General features: G+C 44.8%; 1 protein-coding gene across 3 annotated transcripts in view; it reads left to right on the top strand.

Annotated features, from left to right (window-relative positions):
* SHQ1 (SHQ1, H/ACA ribonucleoprotein assembly factor) overlaps nt 1-12,645 on the top strand; it is a 97,348-nt gene that overhangs the window by 61,243 nt on the left and 23,460 nt on the right. The window lies entirely within an intron of this gene.

Below are 12,645 nucleotides of genomic sequence, written 5' to 3'. Positions count from 1 at the left end.
TTCTTGCCTCAGATTTGTAAGCAACCCGTAATAGAGGCTGAGCCCCTTTTGTTTCCATCTGCTTTTACAGGTCTCCTGGTTCCTTTTTGCAATGAAAAACTTGGATACTTGTGAAAGCGGAGACACCTCCATTAGTTCTCCCTGGGTCTGCACCAGCAGACAACAGTTTGGGAGCCCCTGGTTTAGGACAATTTTATATATTAGTGCACTTTCAAATCCTAGATTAGAAGGTGTCTTGGAGTTTTGATTACACAAGGCTTCCAGTTTAAGGCCTTGTCCACAGTACAGTTGTGTATTTGTAACCAGTTATTGACAGACTCATCTGACCCAGTCAGAACACAGTTTGAATTATGTCCACAATGCAGCTTTTCTGATTCAGAGCTGGAGATAAATATGCTTCACATCTCTGCCTACCAGGCACTCTGCTTATGTTTGCATCAGTGATTTCTGGGAAAACCTGGGCAGTTTTCCGATGTTGCTTCAGCAGGGGAGAATGTGCCCAGAAGAAGCTGTGACGTTTCTTAGGGTATATAGGACTGAGAGTCACTTTGTTACCCCACCTGCCTCCAGCGAGCGGGAGACTTGTTTGTGCTTAACTGAATGTCAGATCCCTGACACCATCAGCCTGTTTGCCACCCAAACAGTCTTCTCTGGGCTATGCCAGCCCTTATTTTGCCTTGAAGATTAACAATAGGTGCACCACAGTCCCTGAGCCCCTTTGAAGCATTCCACTCTAGTGGCCAGCCTCTTCTCCACCAAAAGTCATAGATATACCAGATTTGCTGTGCCCATGAGAACAGTGTACACCAGTTGTCTCCAACCTTTTTACGCCCAAGATCACTTTTTGAATTTAAGGGCAATCCAGGATCTACCCCGCCCTTCACCGAGGCCTCACCCCTTCCCCAAAGCCCCACCTTGCTCACTCCATTCCCCCCTCTCTCCGTTACTTGCTCTCCCCACCAGGCTGGGGCAGAGAGTTGGGGTTTGGGAGGGAGGAGAGTGCTGGCTCTGGGATGGGGACAAGGGGTCTGCAGTGTGGGAGGGGGCTCTGGGCTGAGCCTGGGGCAGGGGGTTGGGGTTCAGGAGGGCTTGCGTGCTCTGGGAGGGAGTTTGGGTGCAGGAGGGGGCTTCAGGCTGAGTCAGAGTGTTGGGATGCAGTAGGGGATATGGGGTGCTGGCTCTGGGACGGGGCTCAGGGCTGGGGTAGGGGCTTGGGATGCAGGAGGAGGGTATGGGCAGTGGCTCCGGGAGGCTGCAGGTTGGGTGGTGGAAGAGAAATGCTTGTGTATGATTTTAAACACAGTGATGTGGTCATAGTTGAAAGCAAATGAGCTGTTGAACAAAATGGTGGTATATAGGTAGTTGATAAGTCCGATTTGGTGAATACCATCTGATTATTTTGCTTATATTAGAGGTGGTTCTTTGCTGATCCTGTGTATTCCACTGTGGGTACACACCTGTCCCGGGATGGCACCAAGCCAGAAGCTGCTGTTCTCCTGGAGTTCATCATACATAGTTCTGATGGCACCTCCCCTAGCAGTGGAGCCTACATTCTTCTTTTCAGGGGAGTTGGATTTTATTGAACTGGGCTCACCTCCTCAGGGACAAGATCTAAGCCCAACCAGAGGGTCCAGAATTTCTTGGGTGCCTTTGCAATTCTACAAGGCTGAGTCCATGTGGGACTGCCATGAGGACTTCCCCAACCAGTATTTGACCCCTCACACTGGCCTTATTGGTGACTTTGGGGCCCAATAGAAACCATGAAGAATCTGTACAATCCCCTCAAGCATCATTGTGTCATTCCCCTCCCAGAGAGGAACCCAAACTTCCTCAAGAGGCTATGCAGGAGGAAAGAAGGAAAAAGAACCAGAACCAATGGTACCGGCGATCCCACCAAGAACGTTTTCATTTTCTCATGACAAGGAGGTTGCTCCAGCCACACCTTCTCCACCTGATGACAACAAGCAGTTTCAAGATCTACCAAGGAGGGTGGCAGATGCATTCCATTTCCCCCTCAGGGGAGGTCCAAGAGACACCTCAGAGCTCCTGGACATTCTACAGAGTGCTGTGCTTAATAAAATACCACACCTCATTAGTGATGCTATTCTGGAGCCTGTCAGAGCTGTCTGGCACACACCAGCAGCATGTGCCCCCATGCCTAAGGGGCAGAAAAGAAATACTCCATACCAGCCAAGGGAGCAGAATATTTATTTACATGCCCTGTTCTAAACTCTTCAGGTTTGCATGCTGTTACAGAGCGAAGTAGACAATATCAGTAACGTTTTCTCTCTAACAAGGAGGCTAAATGACTAGATCTCCTTGGGAGAAAAATCTTCACCTCAACCATCCAACAATTCAGAACATCAAATTATCAAGTGTTGCTTTCTAAATATGACTATTAATTACTCAAAATTAACTGAATTTGCAAACAAATTCCCACAAGAGAATAGTGAACAGTTCAAACTATTATTGGGGAAGGTGAAGCTGATTGCCAGATCCTCCCTCCAGACTACGGCTGATGCAGCTGACACAGCCTCCTGTTCAGTGGCTACGATAATCATCATGCATAGAGAGTTCTGGCTCCACCTATCAGGATTCCCCAGGGATGGTCAGGCCATAGCAGACGTCTTTGAAGGACTCAAGGGCTACCCTTCATACCCTGGGGATATACACCCCAGTTTTCTAAAGGAAATTCCATAGGCCACAAACATAAAAACCCAGGCTGCCACCTCAACTCTTTAATGATCAGAGAGGATACAAAATCACCACAAAAAAGAGAGAGAACACAGAGAACCAAGCATAACACTCCGCTTCCTCCTTCCTTCCAACCACCGCATCCTGCTAAAAAGTTCTTTTGATGGTATCTTTGAGAGCTGTGAATCCATCCAGATGTCGCATCCTTCATCTGAGAACCCAAATACTCAATTTGGTGGCTGCCTAACCCACTTCTCCCACATGTGGTAGACAATAACAATGGTCAAATTGGGTACTTGACGTCATTCACTCCAGCTGTCTCATAGAATTCACTTTCTTTCTCCTTCCAAAGCTGCCTTCCCTCTTCAAGATCACCTTTCAAGAGAGGTTGCCCAGTCAAGAAGTAGACTCCTCTTGGGAGTCGTAGAGCTGGAATCCCCTCAACACCAAGGGAAGAGATTCTATTCACAATATTTTCTCGTCCTCAAAGAGAAGGGAGGATGGAGACCCATCTTGGATCTCAGACAGCTCAATGTTCTTTATCCACAAAATGATGTTCAGAATGGTCACGCTACCATCAATAATTCCATCTATGAACAGAAATGATTAAGAGCTGTGAGTCAATCTGAAGGATGCCTACTTTCGTATAGACATACACCTCTTACACAGGAGATTCTCATGTTCATAGTGGGCAAGAACCATTACCAGTAGAGAGTGCTCCCTTTCAGCCTCACCACAGAACCAGAGGTATTTACAAAGATAGTCTCCGAGGTAGTAGCACACTTTGCAAGAGGTCTTCAGTTTTTCCGTACGTGAATGATTGGCCATTGATGGGGGAAGTCATAACAAGAAGTAGCAATAACAGCTTCTTCCCTAATCAACTTCCTGGCATCTTTAGGAATCAGTGTGAACACAGAAAAGTCTGTTTTAACTCCCACACAGACTGGAGTTTATTGGCGCAGCCTTGGACTTTGTTACCACCAAAACATATCTCCCTCATGACCCATTTCAAAAGAATCTTGTCCACAGACAATTGTCTGCTTATGCCTGGTCCTTGTAGGTCACATGGCATCTTGCACTTGTGTCCTCTTTCATGAGACTTCTCTGTTGCCTACAAGCTTGGCTATGCACAGTCTGTGTGCCAAGCAGACGTGGCATAGACAAATTAATTACACTCCTTCCGGGGCGTAAGACTGGGCTTTGGGATACATCTACACTGCGCACTCCTTGTGGTGGCATGTAGCGTACCTACACTGCACACTCTCCTAGCATGAGTATAAACAGCAGTGCATATGGTGAGGCACTGATCAGGCAAGTCAAGATATGCCTGAATGCACCCATGAATTGCCTGCCCTGTCTACATTGCTATTTGTTCCTCTGCCTCTCCACTGCTGGGATCTTTCCACACTGTGGGGAAAGGCTCTGGTAGCTCTCTGCTGCTAGAGCCTTTCCCTGATGCAAGGAAAGATTCTGGCAGCAGAGAGGCAGCGGGGAAAGGCTCCTGGCAGCTCTCCCCCCTGCCAGAGCCTTTCACTGATGCATGTAGCTACACATTGCAGTGTGGAAGCAATTTAGCTTTTCACTGTGGCATGTAGCTACACGTACCCTACACGGCTCTGCCAGAGGCGTACAGTGTAGCCATGACCTGATTGGACAGATAGAGACCATATATGTGTTGGAGTTCCATTTTCTCCCCCTCCACCCGTGACAGCCCTGATCGTGAAATCTCTTGGTTGGGATGGGGTGCCCATTTGGATGAGCAGACCATACAAGAAACATGGACTTCCCAGAAGTCCAGGATACACATAAACCTCTTAGAGCAGAAAACAGCTTGAGAAGCCTGCAAACATTTTCTACTACACCTCTACCTCGATATAACGCTGTCCTCGGGAGCCAAAAAATCTTACCGCGTTATAGGTGAAACCGCGTTATATTGAACTTGCTTTGATCCGCCGGAGTGCGCAGCCCCTCCCCCCCCCCCCCCCCCGGAGCACTGCTTTACCGCGTTATATCCGAATTTGTGTTAAATCGGGTCGTGTTATATTGAGGTAGCGGTGTACTAATACAAAATCATGTTCAGGTGATGTTGAACTATGTGACAACAGTGTTCTACGTTAGCAAACAATGGGGTTTAGAATCCCGCCCCTCACCTTTGTATAGAAGCGTTAACATGTGGAGCTGGTGTATTCACCACCAGATTACTCCCTTAGCAGTGCACTTCACAAGAGAACACAGTACACTAGCAGATAGCCTCAGCAGGCCCTCTGTCACAGATCACATGTGGGAACTCCATGACTTCGTGGTCCAGAGTGTTTTCCAGCTATGCGGAATTCTGTCTTGCAACCTGTGTGCATCCCCAGGGAGCAAAAAATGAATAATATACTGCTCCAGGGCAGCTTGAAGTCAGGACTCTGTGGGAAAGGCGCTCCTAATCCTGTGGTCAGGACCCGTAGTGTATGCATTCCCACCCATTCCATTTTAATGTCGGGTTCTGAGGAAGAATCCAGCAGGATGGAGTGGTGGTGATCCTGATTGTGCCCCAGTTTTTTTAGTCTCCCCGTCCCATACAGTTGTCAGCATGTACGCCGATCACAATCTAGTCCTTCCTTGTCTTTCTGATCCAGGACAAAGGCAAAGGCAGGCATCCCAATCCAGATTTCCTCCATCTCACCACATATTTGTATGGGCATCAGCACTAGAGAAGGACATGTTCAGAAGTTGTCCAGAACATTCTCAATAATAGTAGGAAGAAGTCCACTAGAAAGTGCTACACTGCCAAGTGGAACAGATTCTCCATCTGATGCCAACATCATCTGTCAGCTCCAAAGGACTCTGACATCCCTACCATCCAAGGCTATTTACTCTCCTTAAAGGCATCAGGTCTGTCCATCTGTTCTATTCGGGTACACCTATCAGCCATTAGCAGTCACCTGCCCATTGACAACAGCTTAATTTTCACCCATTCAGTGACTGCATGGTTTCTGAGGGGCCTAATCAGGACTTTCCCACGGGTGACAAAACCCACTCGGGTATGGGATCTCAATGTAGTTCTTTCTGTGTTAACAGGGTCTCTGTTTGGGCCCTTAGCTATCTGCTCGCTGATGTATCTATCAGTGAAGGTTTCCTTTCCATCACCTCAGCTAGAAGGGTAGGGAGCTGAGGGCCCATGTGGGTGATCACTGTATACAGTTTTCTATAATGATAATGTTTCTTTGAGACTGCACCCCAGATTTACCACCAAGATGAACTCAGACTCCTTTGAACCAAGCAATTCATTTATCTGCCCTTTTCCTGAAACCACATGTCAGCAATGACAAGAGACTTCATTCTCAGGATGTATGCTGAGCTTTGGCACTGTAACTACAGAGAACAAGACTGTTTAGGAAATTGCCTAGACTGTTTATGTCCCTGGCAGGATGGATGAAAGGAGAAGTGATTTTCTTTGCAGCGATTTTCCAAATGGATCTCAGGCTGTTGAAAGTTGGCAGATACCCCTCCTCCACAAGATGTGAGGGCTCACTTTGCCAGAGTCTAGGCATCCTTGGTGGTCTCTCTTTGAGATGTTCCACTCATTGAATTCTGGAAAGCGGCAACCTAGGGCTTCGTCAATACCTTTACAAGATATGCATTGGTACAAGCATCCACAGCTGATGCATCTTTTGGCTTGTCAGCCCTGCAGTTGCCAGTGTGACCGAGATCCTTGCACCCTTCTCCTGTAATGAGCACTGCTGGTCAGTCACACACCGTGGAATATACTTAGGGACCACATATCTTGAAGAACTCCGGTTACAATAAGATAAGTAAACTCTCCTCCTTGAAGTGTTGGTCCCTATCTATATTTCACTATCTGCCTTCTTTCCCTCTGCTTAGGATCCTTCACTCATGATTCACTGTAGAGAAGGAATCAAAGAGTGGTCAGTCACTGCTGCCCCGTACACCCTCAGTCCACAGCACGTGGAGAGGAAGGTAGGCATGGACCATGGTCACTGCTAGGAAAAATCTTCCAGACTCAGATGCATGGAGTGCATGTGTCCCCACAATGAAATACAGGTAGGGACCCCACATCTCAAAGAACTCCAGTTACCATGAGATAGGTAACTTCTCTTTTCAGGCACTCCCATTCCAGAAGCATGTGGCGGTTACACACGTTACTTTTCTCTCATTCGATTGTCGCCTTAAACTTTATAGGAAAACAGCGTAAGGCATTAGCAGATGCAGCCTGGCAGATTATGCAATTCATAATTTTAAAGCAAGTTTTACCTGCCTAGGAGTTTTCTAATGAATGTCTTCAGGTTGCTTGTTAAATTAGTACTTAATGCAATTACTACATTGAATACAAAAACCATGAGGAGTCTGGTGGCACCTTAAAGACTAGCAGATTTATTTGGGCAACACTTATACCCAAATAAATCTGTTAGTCTTTAAGGTGCCACCAGACTCCTCGTTGTTTTTGAGGCTGCAGACTAACATGGCTACCCCTCTGATACATTGAATACACTGTATTGTAAGTAACGTTTGGTTTTTAACTTTCCATTTGTTTACTGGGGAGGGAGCATATTACACAACAAAACAGAGGGAGAAATAAATGTTAACTTAGTCTTCAAAAACTACATAGAGAATAGCGGAGGCCGCTCATAGTAAACCTCGGCAGGTGGTGTCAACATTTATGTTGAAAAGCCAGATGCAGCCAGATGGAAAATTGCATCTTTAACCCCTGAGGTCATAATGGCATGTCATCACTTCATTTGATCCCCCTGCTAAGTGAGCTTATCATCCACCCTGCTGTCATTCTTGTTATTACTTTCATTTCCATAATAAAATTACATTTAATTTGTCTGGTGTGCTTTTTTTTTTGGTCAGTGCTTTTACAAACTATGATGTAGATTAGGGAATGATGGCTGCCTATCCAAAGCTGACTAAAAGACCAATTTTTTCTCCCTTTCCCTCCAAAATAAAATCATTGGGTCTCTACTGTGAAGGATATAGGGGAATGGAGAGAGCAGAAGAGCTGTGGGGTAACAATTGTTTATCTGGGAGAGAGGGGGCTGCTAGGAGCAAAGGAGTCTTAAGAGCGGATGATGTAGGAGAAGAAGGGGGCAGGAAGCACTGATGCTGAGAGAACATCCTGTGCATCAAGAGAAGAGACTCCTGCTCTGTGACCCACAGGAGTTTTGTCAGCTGTTGAAGCCAGGGAAGCACTAGTGGGTTTTTTTCTCACCTGCTCCTGCAGCCCTGATCTACTCTGTGGTCCCCCATCTAGCTCTTTTCTGCTCCTCTAGGCCCCGGTGTTCCCCTTGCCAAAAGATTGCTCCCTGTCCACAGTCTTCCCCCATACCCTACTCTTTCACGTGTCCAGCTCCTAGGTCTTGGTGGGGTGGGGCTCACAAGCATAATACCCAGAGTACTTGGGTGGCCTGATGTGGGGCAATTCTGAGTTGGATAAAGAGCCTAGGGACTAGTACGAGATAGGCAAGGAGACTGGGACTGGGATGAGGAAAAAGGGATGAGGAACGACAGGACTGGGACAAGGAACAGGTTGGAGTGATGTGATAGAAAGATCAAGCCTAGGTGGAATAGGCGGAAGGGTCTGTTTCCACTAGAGCGCACTCTATTTCAGAGGTTGGAATGGAACCTAAGATTCTTAACATTCCTTTGCTGTCAGCAAATATCTGAACCCCACTGGTGAAGTGTATGTCTCATCTCCTACTAATGCTGGTCAAAATAGAAATTGACAGCCTACTAGTTACCCTGTTAGCTCAAGTGGCAGAGGTCTGACTGGTGAATTTGAAGGTTCCAACTCTGCTGAGGAACCTTATGTATGTCAATATGATGGAGATAGTTTTCCATATGTAAGTTTCTAGGTTTTAAAAAAAACAATGTTAAAAGAACATTAAGGTTTCAAAGTAAAACATTAGAAAGTTAGGAAATGCCAGAATTAAGGTTGCTTGTGCAACATTAATTTGGCCTTCAATGTGTGTGCACATTTTGCAATAGTCTTTAATTGCATGATCACATAATATATTTTCCACAGGATTCCTGCCACGTTTTTTGTAATCTTCTACTTTATAGCTGTCTCACTGAACTTTATGTATGCAGTGGTGGTGTAGCCATGTTGATCCCAGGTATTCGAGACAAGGTAGGTGAGGTAATATCTTTTATTGGACCAACTCACTGAACTTTACTTAGTCCCAAACTTTATCATATCATCTGGAGCTGCTAAATTTTGTGCTGTTTTGTAATGTAAATATACTTCCATGAAGAAAGCAGGTTGAGACCAGCAAATTTATTTGACTTGAGACAAATACCCGCATTAGAACTCACCATTGTTTGTATGCCTATCATCTTTGTGTGGATACATAATAAACTTAAATCCCACTTGATTTGAAATTGTTCCTGGTAAACTACTTAGACCAGGGGTAGGCAACCTATGGCACGTGCGCCAAAGGCAACACACGAGCTGATTTTCAGTGGCATTCATGCTGCATGGGTCCTGGCCACCGGTCCGGGGGGCTCTGCATTTTAATTTAATTTTAAATGAAGCTTCTTAAACATTTTAAAAACCTTATTTACTTTACATACAACAATAGTTTAGTTATATATTATAGACTTACAGAAAGAGATCTTCTAAAAACATTAAAATGTATTAGTGGCACGCAACACCTTAAATTTGAATAAATGAAGACTCGGCACACCACTTCTGAAAGGTTGCTGACCCCTGACTTAGACTGATGTAAGCCCCTAGATAGGTATTTATTTTAACTTAACCCCACAAACACTTCCTGGTTGCATGACATTGTTTATCTTGCACAAAGACTAGTACTTGCCGGTATCCATTTAACATCTCTTCATTAACGCCAAGACTATAACAGGGTTCAAAAAAGAACTAGATACGTTCATGAAGGATAGGTCCATCAATGGCTTTTTAGCCAGGATGGGCAGGGATGGTGTCCCTAGCCTCTGTTTGCCAGAAGCTGGGAATGGGCGAGAGGAGATGGATCACTTGATGATTACCTATTCTGTTCATTCCCTCTGGGGCACCTGGCATTGGCCACTGTCAGAAGACGGGATACTGGGCTAGATGGAACTTTGGTCTGACCCAATATGGCCGTTCTTATGTTCTTGTGTTCTCTTGCACAAAGACTAGTGTTTGCCGATATCCATCTACATCTGTTCAGTAAGGACAGATGTAGACAAAAATACTTACTTAGTGGCCTTCTACCTTATCACCAGTTGCTTAGAAGTCATTCTTTTTTCATTACACTTTTGTAAATAATTTATCCATAATTTAAAGCATAATAAATGTCTGAAAGTTTTAAAGCTGAAGTCCCCTTTTTTAAGGAATCTGAGGGCAGTATGAAAACCAAAGGAGAAGCCTGACTGAGGAATAGACGTTTTTTCTTTCCTTTCAAGGCTTTTCTTATTATGACTGTATAAAGTCAGAATTAACTGGGGCATATTTTCCTCCTCATATTGTGGATGGAGCTGTCAATTCCTATTAATAGGAACTTAGTGTGCAGAGTATTGTATTGACGTGCATAGGTATAAAAAATGCAACACTCAAAATGATTTAATTCAACAAAACAATATCAGGTACAATATATTTTGGCTCACAGGATGCCAACGTGATGTCTTGGAGATGAGAATACTCAGGATGCCCTACAATACATAAGCATCCAACTCCATCTAGTCCACTGTCGTGTCTCCGGCAGTGGCAAAATCATATGCTTCAGAGAATGGTGTCAGAACCCTGCAGTAGACGTATGTGGAATAGTCTGCTTTCCACATAGCTCTCATCCTGATCTCTGATAGAGGTTGGCTTAAATCCTCAATCACAAGGTTTAATATCGTTTCTAAAATGTTTGTCATTAATTATGATAAATTTGGATATTTTTATATCCATATAAATATCTAATTCCTTTTTGAATTTTGTTAAGTTTTTGGCCTCAATGATTTCCTGTGGCAGTGAATTCCACAGCTCAGTTACATTTTCTGAGGAAAGAATATTTTCTTCTATCCGTTTTGAATTTCCTACCTTTTAATTTAAATTTGAATGTTCCCCTTGTTCTTGAATCATGAGCCAGGATCTCCCTTCTGTATATCATTAATTTATTTTCTTTTATCATATCCCTTCTTCTTCATTTCCTTTCTAAGACAAACAGTCCTCCTAATCTTTTCACTTTTTCTTCATATGAGAGTTTTTCCAGACCTTTGTTCATTCTCCTTGCTCTTCTCTGAACCTCCTCCAGTTTTGCAATATCTTTTTGAGGTGGGGTAACCAGTACTATGCACAGTCTTCTAGGTGTGACCACACTATTGGTTTATATAAAGGCATTATAATGTTTTCAGTATTCTCCATCCCATTCCTTATACCTCCTCACAACTGGTTAGCTTTTCTTGACTGCTCCTGTGCATTGAGCACACGTTTTCAGTAGCTGTGTGTGGTGGCGCCCAGGTCCCTTTCTTGGGTTGATAGAGTTAATTTAGAACCCTGTAAGGCGTAAGAGTAGTTTAATTTTTTTCCTCCAGTGTGCTTTACTTTGCAGTTACCAATATTACATTTCATGTGCCATCGCGTTATGCATTGACCCAGCTGTAAGTTCTCTTTGAAGTTCCACACAGTCCTCTCTAGTCACGACTAGTGTAAATAACTGCGTGTTGTTCCATGTGTATAAGGAAAACAATAAGAGAGTCAAGTCAAGAGCCCTGTATGGATCAGAGAGGAGCATTTTGTCCTTCAGACTTAGGCTATGTCTACATCAGCACTTTTGTCAGTATAACTTATGTTGCTCAGGCATGTGGGAAAAAAACCACACACACACCCAAGCGACCTAAGTTACACCAACAGAAGTGCCAGTGTGGACAGCGCTATGTCGGCAGGAGACGCTCTCCCACTGACATAGCTACTGCCGCTCCTTGGGGGTGGTTTAATTATGTTGACGTGAGAGCTCTCTCCCGTGTAGACATGGCCTTACTGTTAAGTCTGTGCCAATATATTGTGATGCTGAGAGGTACTGGTGACAGCTTAGCTCACAGTACCTCTTTTAGATTCGATTAACAAAACTGTCAGGATGAGTTAATCTGATGCACCCGACTTACGACAAAAAGGGGTTGTAAACCCACCTGGGAGTGTGGACTGAGTGAGTGGAGGCATTTTGCTGAGTAGTGTTGGTGGGTGTGGGAAGGGGGCAAGGGAGAATGCACAGAAATGGAGAACAGACAAGAACAGAGGGGGGCAGGGGCAAAAGGCAAGAAAGCCAAGCAGTAGCTGGTGAACACTGTGACCCTGGAAAAAGTTAAGGAGAAAACTTTGGGTCTGTTGGTTAAAGAGGCTTGGGGCTATAAGCTAAATAACTGATCCTTATCTTCTTGGTTCCTCCTGTATTTGGAGAAGCAGGACTTTGTACATTGCCTATAAATAAACAAGATTGTGTCAAACAAAATGCCAAACTCTGTCAATTTCTGCTTACAGCTGGAACATCCCAAGGGCCCCAAACTTTGACTAGCTGCTGGGGTCCTACACATGGTAAAACACTACAGGAAGTGTGATGGGTGTACAGGGCTTTCGGTGCTCCCTGCAAATAGGGTCTCAGCATGTCTCATTCCATCCCCATTATGCTACTAGGAGAAGGCTCCACCCAGCTAGACGGCAGCATAGTGCTTTGGGAGTTAAATCTTGGTAGGGTTTTCAGAGTTCTGGGTGGGATGACCTCCCTAAGCTGAACCAATCCTGTTCTGTTGAGCAAAAGTATGTTCAAACTCATAAAAAGAGGCCTGAAAGGAAGAGGAGGATTTTGGCTGTTCAGTTATGCAAATAAGCAGGTATCAGAGGGGTAGCCGTGTTAGTCTGAATCTGTAAAAAGCAACAGAGGGTCCTGTGGCACCTTTGAGACTAACAGAAGTATTGGGAGCATAAGCTTTCGTGGGTAAGAACCTCACTTCTTCAGATGCAAG

Source organism: Trachemys scripta, chromosome 7, assembly GCF_013100865.1.
Source record: "Trachemys scripta elegans isolate TJP31775 chromosome 7, CAS_Tse_1.0, whole genome shotgun sequence".
NCBI classification, from domain to species: Eukaryota; Metazoa; Chordata; order Testudines; family Emydidae; genus Trachemys; species Trachemys scripta.
This window is presented reverse-complemented; position numbering and strand designations above follow the sequence as displayed.